Here is a 10,721-nt window from a genome sequence, read left to right as displayed (position 1 = left end):
GTACCTCAGGTTACATACACTTCAGGTTACATTCGCTTCAGGTTACAGACTCCGCTAACCCAGAAATAGTGCTTCAGGTTAAGAACTTTGCTTCAGGATGAGAACAGAAATCGTGCTCCAGTGGCGCAGCAGCAGCAGGAGGCCCCATTAGCTAAAGTGGTGCTTCAGGTTAAGAACAGTTTCAGGTTAAGAACAGACCTCCGGAACAAATTAAGTACTTAACCTGAGGTACCACTATTTAATTTCATAGAGAATACTATTTCTTGGCTTAAGCTTAAGAGACTGACTTGCTTAGCCACTTAGTCAAATGAGGCTCCCGCCTTGCTCACCCTACATTTATAGCCAATAGGTCACTCATAGTCACATGGGATGTTTACTCTTCAGGGTACGTCAAGCCATGAAACTGTCCTCAGCGGTATTACATCCTGTTATCATGATGTCTCTCCCCCCCCCCCAACTAAAGAAGCACAGGATATTGGTTGTGGTTGCTAGAGAGCTAGATGCACTCTCTAACCACATCTATACCTACCCAGAGACATAAGGGGCACGTGTGGAATTCAGGAGCCAAGGCTCAGAAAGAACTCGCCCTTTGCAGTGCTATGCCTAGGGTTGGCTACAATGAGAAAACATCCAGTTTCTGTGATTTTCGTAGGTTCCTCTCTTCCCAGATACGCTTTTGCTCTCATTTCCCATATTGTGATAGGAATTTTGAGGTCTTAGATATATGGTAATGTTCATAACCGCACGTACATAGATCAGCACAGGAAGACCGACCTGAAGCCATTTTGATTCCTAAACTGAGCAAATGTTTTCTCTGCAAGGTCAAAGTGGAAAAGCCTCCCCATTGTCTTTTCCTTCACAAATCCTGTCTTAAGGGTATGTCTGTGTTTGAATAGGGTGTGAACCTGTGACCTGGCCCAGGAACTAAGTATTTATCTTTACAAAAGATTGGTCAGGCTACCCAGGAAATCCAATCAAGTAACCTGCCAGACAGGAGATAAACAACAACAGGAGAAAAACAACATTCAAATTTCTGTTTAGACCGCCTTTTCTGTGATGTAGGTATGATGTATCTGAGGGGTGGTCTTAGGTTACACCCCTTCTGTGATGTATGTATGATGTTTCTGGAGCTGGTCTTGATCTACAGGGTGGCAATTTAAAAAGTCTTTATAAGGCCTTGCGCGCCATTTTTCTAGGTTCCTCCTCCTCTCCTGCGAGTGAGGGGAGCACCCTGTTACAACAGATCAATAAAGATCAAGCTTACTAGCTGCTTTGCTTCTCAATATTCTCTGGTTGGCCTCTGTTATTCTCTCCTACCAATAGGGAACTTATGTAAGGACTCTATACGGGCTCTTGGATACCCCATAAGGGAAAAGGGCAATTTTTGTTTACAACATTCCCATTGTTTCTTAGTGGGGAATGTGTGTAACTTCGCAACATGCGTCCAACTGAGTGTGTGTACAGTGTCTCAGCGACTGAACGGCGCAGTTGCCTTTCCTTGCGCATTCAGAATTCAGGGGGGTAACTGGGAGAGGAATCCAGAAAAGGGCAGAAAATCAGCCAACGTCTAATCTGGAATTTGGGGAAGGGTTAGAAAGATTACGGTTGCCTTGGCTTTACACCTTGCCATCCAAACAACCTGGTTGTAGCATGGGAAGTAGGTACAGGACAGGGAAACCTGGAACTCAGGGTATCACTGTCATATCATACATGGCATCTATGATAGCGCTGTCAGTGCAAATTATATACGGTGCAGGTGTAAAGACAACGCATGCCCTAACACAAACTTGGCAGATCAGATGCATGTAGCGATACATCAAATCAGCATTAGGGTGTGATACATCTGGTACAGGCAATTCCTTAATTCATTTGCTGGGTGTCCTGGGCAACTTGTGGTGCAATGAGCTTTGCCAGAAATCACTATTTGATTTGATTTTAAGCAAGACCTTCCATTTTTTGAATTCAAATACAGCCTACTTGTTAAAAGCTCTGCCACCCTGTGTGCAAGCAGGCATATAACACCCATGGGTCGTGAATCCTCGTTTATTAAAAGGGAGAAGGCGATGGGCCCCAGTAATTGATCGTATGGATAAAGAACAGTGCAGTCAACATATTTAAAATGAAATAGGTTTGCTTGGGAATGCACCAGGCAAGCATACCCTTTCGAAACAGAGTTTTAGGTGATAGGGATGCGTAACAAAGTAATCCGATGGCCTTATTTTACAACGCAGTGTGTACGAAAGGGCAGGGCAAGAAAGAAAGAAAGGTATGGTTTCGCTGTTCATATTGTTTTTTCCTTGTCCGTTGTTTGGCAAGAAACCGTCGATAATTAGTGCATATCTGCATATCAGCCTCCGTGGTTAAATAGGCTAAGCTAGAGCTTTCGTTTGATTGATCCTTCGTCGCGGAACGAGTGGTTTCTGTTACAACCCAGTCAATAGCTGTGTCGCTGAGGCACAAGGCAACGTGGCACCCAAGGTACTGGTCCCCTTTCATTTCCACAAGAACACACCACGCCGTGGTGACAGCGAAGCGGCAAATATATACAGTACGTACATGTATAATAAATATTGTTGTTTGAAAGTTCTTCCACGCACATTGGGCACCGACTCTCTCTCTCTCCCTCTCTCTTTTTAAAAACTTCACTACAAAAAAAATCACAAGGCGTAATGACAGCAAAGACATTTCATACCCTTAGCGCGTAGTAAATAACAAACACAAAACACTTTTTTGCTGTCACTGTTGCGGTTCAGAAGTTCCACCGGCGTGCAGTGGGCTCCACTATCACTTTCATTTCACAAAACTGAATTAATAGCAGAGTCACATCTCTCCTTAACGGCAGAACGCACCAAACACTCTTAAGTTTTGTGCAGACACATTGTACAAATATTTCATTTGAGCACATCAGAAGGGAACAAAACACCTCCGCCTGCCTACACGGCTGCACCTGAACTACCAGCATAACCAACGCTACCTGTCAATTTCCTTCCCACACATATACTTCCTTAAGAAAGAAGAATATATATATATATATATATATTCTACACACTCCCTGCCGAGATAGAAAACCAGAGTTTGAGTAAGCTTCCAATGTCCACGAGGGCTTCAGGAAAAAGTTGTGAACTATAGAAAGCTGCCGAATGCTGAGTCAATCCATTCAGGGGAGGAGGAAGGGGGCCGGGGGGCACCTCGCCCTGGGTGTCATCACGGAGGGGGGTGACATTTGGCACACCGTCTCCCCACAACTCCCAAGCCTACCCTGAGCCATTGGAGGAAGGCGTGGAGCTGCACCGCCATGCTGCTGGCCTCCCCCCCTTCCCCCTTTGTTTTAAAAGCTCAGGGGAGGCTTGGGAGTCATGGGTGGGCGGCGCGCCGTTGCCCCCCGCTTCCAGGCTGCTTTCTGGGGGGCGGGGGTGGTGGAAGCTGTTAGAATTCCTGCTCTGTAATTGCAGTCATGGGATTGTTGTCTATCACATGACGGTGTATGTTTTGACTCCACAGAGTGGGAAGTGACGGAGACAGGATGTTTGTGTTACTGTGTTCCGTGAAGTGGGACTATTGTCCTTCGTTCTTTTTTTCTCTTTGCTGTCTAATGCGAGAGAGAGAGAGGGAGCCATATTGCAGTGCTCCGTGTGTGTTTATATGTAAATAAAGTAGATTAGCCAAAATGCTGAGTTGCTGCGGTCTGTTACGCGAAATGCACGAACTCTGCGGATCCCTAAGTGTGTCTGTGTTGGTTGGCATCGGTCACTGTGATGTTCAGGCTGAAGAAAGCTCCTGAAGCTCCTGAACGAAAGACCAGGAGGAAGAGAACATGCCAGTCGGGCATGTGTCTCTGCCAGGGTCCTACTCGAGTGTAGGCTGAACTCCTCCCCCAAGCTGTCAAAAGGAAGGGGAAAGGGAGGAAGGCTGTTGGCAAAGCGGTAAGGCTCCCCCCCCCCCAGGAAGCAGCCCACCATGGGCAGCTCGCTCCACCCCACAACAAACACTCTGTGAGGTGAGTGGGGCTGAGAGACTTCAGAGAAGTGTGATTAGCCCAAGGTCACCCAGCAGTTGCATGTGGAGGAGCGGGGAATCGAACCCGGTTCACTAGATTACGAGTCCACCACTCTTAACCACTATACCACACTGGCTCTCCTTGAGGGAAAGAAAGTGGGGGTGTCACTAAGAAGCTTACTAGCTGTGCTGCTTTCAAGCACTTTCCTATGGTGGCGTGGCTTGTGGTGCTTCTGTGAGGGAACAGGAAAGGGTGGAAGGGAATCTTCTGCCAAATGAAGCTTCTGAGCAAAACCAGAGCGTTAGAAGATTCGAAGCCAGTTGTGAGAGACATTTGGCCTTGCAGATAATGCTGAACTACAACTCCCATCAGCCCCAGCAAGCAAGGCTGATGGCCGGGGATGATGGGAGTTGTGGTACAGCAACATCTGGAGCGCCAAAAGGTACTCCCCTGCTCAAAAAATGGGAATTCCAGGTGGCTCTATCAACCTTGACCTTGTGTGTGCTTTATGTAGGCTCAAATGCCTGAGGAGAGAGACTGAAGGAGCTTGGTGATAATGAAAATGGAATGAAAAGAGAAACTTGCAAAGGGGGTAAGAGTTAGTTAAAATGGAAGTCCATTTCTCCTCCTCCTCCTCCTCCTCCTCCTCCTCCTTCTTCGTATGTGATTTGCAGTTCTGTAAACTGCCTGGACTAGATATGTGATCGATGTTATATTATTGGTACTGTTCATCATCAACAACAACATCAATATTGTCAACAATAATCTCGTGAAAATTTGTTAATGTTATTTGTTATAATAATAATAATAATAATAATAATGTGAATAACCACTATCGAAAATGTTTGCATTTTCATGAACCATTTGGAGAAAATAGGCACCAACGAAACATTTCGCCATGAAAAAGCCTCGCAAGATTCATTCTCAATTATTTGCAGGCTGCATATCGCAGGCACAGGGCACGATGCCAAAGGAGTCAGCAGTCTGGCAGTTTAAAAAGAGAAGGGAAAAAAAGAGAAATAACTGATTCAGAGAATGTGTGACAGGCCTTTTGCACCATATGGCGCCCAAGAGTTAATCCAGGCAAGGAGGGTGGACACCTAGGGAGATTCATGTTGAAATGCCATTTAGAAGGGAAACGTCAACTCGAAATGGCAAGAGTCCAGGAGCCTAAACAAGCTCGACTGGGGAGCCAAGAATCAGGGCGGGGAGGGAGGGAGACAGAGGGCAACTGGCTCCATTTCTGAAAGCTTATCTGAATTTAATTCCCCATCTTCGCTTTGTTCACTGCACCCCTGGGAAGGGACAGCCTTGTTACCTAAAAATGCGCTGTTGTATTACCCCGGGAAGAGAGGGCTCTGGTTGGTGTCAGTTCACCCTGATCCATTCACCTCATTACAGGTCGATATATGTGGCTCAGTTGTAGGCCGGTGGATTTCAGAGTTGTTGTTATAAAATATACAGAGTGCTCCAGCTTGGCAGCTCTTGGCTTTTCTCAGATTGATGGGCGGCCTGGCCCTGACAGCACTGCTTCCCTGCTAGAGCAAAAGGAGACTGTCTCCATAGAGTCCTTCCCAGATTCCCTCAGTTAAGGTGGTGCATGTTTCACAAGATCCTGCATGGAATCCAGCGTCTGGCGCATCGGGGGCAGACAGAGCATCATAGAATCGTAGAGTTGGAAGAGACACCAAGGGTTGTCTAGTTCAAACCCCTGCAATGCAGGAATATCAACTCCAGCATCCATGGCAGATGGCCATCCAACCTCTGCTTGAAAACCTCCAAGGAAGGAGACTGCATGCAATGCCTTAAAAGAAAATATTATGAAAATGATCTACCGGTGGTACATGACCCCAGTCAAGCTTGCAAAAATTTATCATTTGCCTAGTAATAAGTGTTGGAAATGTAATGAGACTGAAGGCACTTTCTACCACCTTTGGTGGACCTGCCCAAAGGTTAAAGCTTTCTGGGAAATGATCTATAATGAAATTAAGAAGGTCCTTAAGTGGACTTTTCCTAAGAAACCAGAGGCTTTCCTTTTGGGCATGGTGGGCCAAGTGGTGTCAAGGAAGGATAGGATTTTCTTTATGTATGCCACTACAGCAGCAAGAATTCTACTGGCAAAGTATTGGAAGACGCAAGAACTACCTACTCTGGAAGAATGGCAAACAAAGGTGATTGACTTTATGGGACTGGCTGAGATGACGGGCAGAATCCGGGACCAGGGGAAAGAGACAATGGAAGAGGACTGGAAGAAATTCAAAATATATCTTAAAAATAATTGCAAAATTGAGGAGTGTTAAGATGTCAGGGGGTAAGAAGTAAAGAATTGCAGCAGTAAACAAAAAAAAATTAAGAAATTTTTATGAAAGGGAATTAAGACAATGGACCTAAGGGTTGCTAAAGAATTATTAAACAAGGATGCAGGGATGGGGAGGTATGGGGAAGTCAAAGAAAGAAGGGTATGAATTGATGAGCTTGAAGTTGTATTGTTTTATACTGTTCTTTATTATTTGTGTGGAAAATTAATAAAAATTATTATAAAAAAAAAAAAAGGAAGGAGACTCCACAATCTCCCGAAGGAGACTGCCCCACTGTTGAACAGCTCTTACTCCCAGAAAGCTTTCTTGCAACTTGAATCCATTGGTTCGAGTCCTACCCTCCAGAACAGGAGAAAACAAGTACAGTGGTACCTCAGGTTACATACGCTTCAGGTTACATACGCTTCAGCTTACAGACTCCGCTAACCCAGAAATAGTGCTTCGGGTTAAGAACTTTGCTTCAGGATCAGAACAGAAATCGTGCTCCGGCGGCGCGGCGGCAGCAGGAGGCCCCATTAGCTAAAGTGGTGCTTCAGGTTAAGAACAGTTTCAGGTTAAGTACGGACCTCCGGAATGAATTAAGTACTTAACCCGAGGTACCGCTCCCTCCTCCATGCAACAGCCCTTAAGATCTTTGAAGATGGCTATCATATCTCCTCTCAGTCTCCTCTTTCCCAGGCTAAACATGCCCAGCTCCTTCAACCGTTCCTCATAAGGCTTGGTTTCCAGACCCTTGATCATCTTGGCTGCTCTCCTCAGCAGACGTTCCAGCTTTGGTTCCTTTCTGCAGGGAGACACTCAGCTGGTTCAGTCTCCCCACTGCAGCACTGATAGGACGAAGTGCACCTTTGGAAATCTTGGCCTTCCTCTGGGGTGGAGCAACTTGGCCCTGTGGACTACATGTGACCTTCTAGACCTCTCTGTCTGGCCCTCGGAAGAGGTGGGGTTTATCGCAGCATGACTACTTCCCCTGTACAGACACTTTCCTACCTCCTTCCAAAAGATCTAGTAAGCTCTGGGCTTTGGTTAGAAGGCTTGAGGGCTCTAACAGGATCCTACAGTCCTCCTGCCTCCTTCTCAAAGCCTAGTTAGCGCTTGTCTGGCTTAGGGAAGGAGGCGAGAGGCCTCTAGGACCCTGCCAGAGCCCTCACACATCCTTCCCCAAACCTGCCACCTCCCTTACCCAGCTATGGGGAGGCAATGTGAAGGCGGGGTGGGGGTGCTATTATAATAATAACAGAAATATGGTTAGATCCAGACTTGCTGTGGCTGTATGAGACTTGCTCTACTCATGCAAATCCTGCAGGACGAGGTGGGGGCACAACGGATACTTTTCCCGTTAAACGATTGTATCTTTCGCTCTATAACATGCACCCGACCATAAGATGCACCTAGTTTTTAGAGGAGGAAAACAAGAAACAAAAATTCTGAATCAAATGTTGTTGAAGAGGATTTGCACGGCTATCCCTGTAGCCAGAACAGCAAGAGGGATTGCTGCAGGAAAAAGGGAAAGGGGAAAATTGTGTCTTATAGAGTGAAAAATACAGTAATTTCTCTCTCTGTGTGTATGTGAATAATTTTTTATTTTTATTTTTGCAAAGGAAAGCATTCATCCTGTCTCTCCCACAAACAACTAGGGGTGGATCAACACATAGGAAAAATTCCACTATGAATAAGTCAGAAATTAAATTGTTTTAACAAAAGGGGGAAATAAACCTCTATGTAAAATAGTTTAGAATCATTTTTTTGCTCTCCATCGCCATCTGGTGTTGCATGTTTATAACGCATTCAAAACACTGTTTTTTGGCTAATGTAGCTGAGCCCTAGGTCTAACAAAGAAGTATATCAGTTCAGAAAATGTCAGGTTTAAGCCCTGAAAGGTGGAGTTTTTTAAAAATAAAATAAAAAACAAACAGTTCAGAGGACGCACAGTTGCTTGTGCACTTGTTTTGCTTTTAAATGTGCCTGCTTACATGTTCTGCTGAATCTTTTTTTCTCTACAGCAGCGACTGCCCCAACTTGAAAGACGCCTGATTCAAGAGTAAGTGGAATGTACAAAATGGGAGGATTTGTGTTTACAGCATTGCTTGATCGGTGCCTTAAGGACAGAAATGACACCATCCTTCTACCTGGCGCTGACACAGATTGCTGGAAGGAAAGCGTTCTTATAAACAAAGTGCTGGAGGCCATCTTGTCTTCCTCTTCCTGCTCCAGAGCTGGCAACCCAAGTACATCTTCATGTAGCTTAATGGCTTCCTAGAACAACTAGGAGTTCAAAAGAAGCTAAAACAGCTGCACTTAGGAGCGACTACAAGGAGCAATAGGGAAGCTTGTTTAGTATGCACATCATTCCTGAATCTATAAGAATCTATGAATAGCCTGGGCCTTTCCCCCCTTTACACTAGTGTATAGCAGACTTAAGCAGCAAACGCGAGAAGATTCGACATCAGTGAAGAGAGATCTGTAGCTGTCAGGGAAGAACCTGACAGGTATTTAGAACAAGTTGGCTAAGGGGATGAGGGCGGCCGGGGCTGGGGGGTTGGACACACGTGGCTGATTTAAAAATATATGCATATACATACAGCTTCAATTGTACACAAACCACAATTTGCTCTGAATGTAGGGCTCAATGTTGTTTGTTTTTGTTTGTTTATTCATACAAGTATTTTTGTGCTGCCATACCATGAAATTTCAGGGTGCCCTACAACGCCGACACCATCATTAAAGAGATGGTGATCTATCCATTGACCACAGTATAAAATGATTGTGTGCCAAAACTGGAAAAATCCTAACTCTCTTGTCTGTTTATAGACAGTTGGTTAAAGGAAATTTGGTCCAACTAACTAATTTGATCAGAAACAGAGAGAGAAGACAATGTGAATTTGTGGAGAAGTTCAGCATGTTCATTTGATGCTAGAGTAGCAAAGTTCAGGGCTCAATAAACACTCAGCTGCTCGTTAGGAGACGTTTGCGCATATGGAACAGAACGGGGGACAGCATCAATTGGTTTATTGTTCTATGTTACTTATTAATTTGCCTTAAAATTAATCTGTATCTAATGTATTGCATAATTGAGTGGGCAATTGATATAGTAGGTTGTTTTCGTCACAGGGATTTTATATAGGGAACAGTATTACTACGTTATGACTATATATGTTTTGCATATTGCAGACTCTCCAGGTGTCTCTATTTTCTAGGGATGTCCCTGATTTAGGGAACTTGTCCCGGTTTTTTAAATGATCCTGGAATGCTTTTTCTTAGGATGTCCCTATTTTCACTGGAGAAATGTTGGACCATATGGAGTTACAGTATCTAACCCCCAAGCCATCTGAAGGCAGTCCTGTATAGGGAAGTTTCTTAAATGTTTAAAGTTTTATCATGCTTTTTTATATATGTTGGAAGCTGCCCAGAGTGGCTGGGGCAACCCAATAAGATGTGTGGGGTATAAATAGCAAAATTATCATTATGGAATGGGACGTCCCTATTTTCATCGGAGAAATATTGGAGGGTGTGATATGGCGTATGGATTTAGAATGGTTGCTGTTTGCAATCTTTGAGGAGGTGGAAGAAAACATGTAATGTAAAAGCAAATACATACAAAGAGGGCTTTTTTTCCAGCCAGAAAAAAAGCTCAATTCCAGCACCTCTCAGGTGGGCCCCATTGCTATTGTAAAAGAATAGGGGAAAGGTTTGCGGTGTATTCTGGCAACTTTTTAAATATAAAAACAGCACTGCATACAAATATCTGTTCCACAACACAAAGACATAAACCCCTGTCCAGGGATATGTAGATGAATGGCTGCACAAGATGGAGAATGATTCAAGTTCGCCATGAGCCTCATCAAGTTCTAAATACACAGGATATAACCTGGAATTCAGCTTTGTGTTGTGGGAAGTTCAGGGAGAGGCGTGAAACTGGCCCTCGCTCCACACAAGGTGGGCACCAGATACGGGGCAGGTTTAGCTCCTACACGAGGAGCCGGGAACCTTTTACACCTCAAGGACCTTCTGTGCAACCTTTGGAGGGCCACAGGCAAGTGCCAGGTGTGTCCATGGGCACTGCAATATATGTAAATGTTCCGTTTTTACAATAGGCTATTTTCCATGTATAGCAGACTCCACTCTCTGTAGTCCATTGTAGGCAAGCAAGTGCTATTGCTGGAGCTCAAGGACACAGTCCATCCATGCAAACAGCCTCCATGTAAACGGCCTCGGTCCAGGATACCTGAAGGAGCGTCTCCACCCCCATCGTTCTGCCCGGACACTGAGGTCCAGCACTGAAGGCCTTCTAGCGGTTCCCTCACTGCGAGAAGCCAAGTTACAGGGAACCAGGCAGAGGGCCTTGTTGGTAGTGGCGCCCGCCCTGTGGAACACCCTCCCACCAGATGTCAGAGAGAAAAACAACT

General features: G+C 45.0%; 1 long non-coding RNA gene across 1 annotated transcript; it reads left to right on the top strand.

Moving 5' to 3' along the window:
- Positions 1-3,626: 3,626 nt before the first annotated feature.
- On the top strand, positions 3,627-9,621 carry LOC307218988. The gene is made up of 3 exons (XR_013840228.1): positions 3,627-3,923; positions 4,512-4,589; positions 8,319-9,621. It is a non-coding gene; the product is annotated as an uncharacterized lncRNA (long non-coding RNA).
- The last annotated feature ends 1,100 nt before the right edge of the window (positions 9,622-10,721 follow it).

The sequence above is a fragment of the Podarcis cretensis genome (assembly GCF_951804945.1).
Source record: "Podarcis cretensis genome assembly, chromosome: 6".
Taxonomy (NCBI): domain Eukaryota; kingdom Metazoa; phylum Chordata; class Lepidosauria; order Squamata; family Lacertidae; genus Podarcis; species Podarcis cretensis.
The sequence above is the reverse complement of the archived record's forward strand: the minus strand, read 5'-3'. Positions and strand labels throughout refer to the sequence as shown.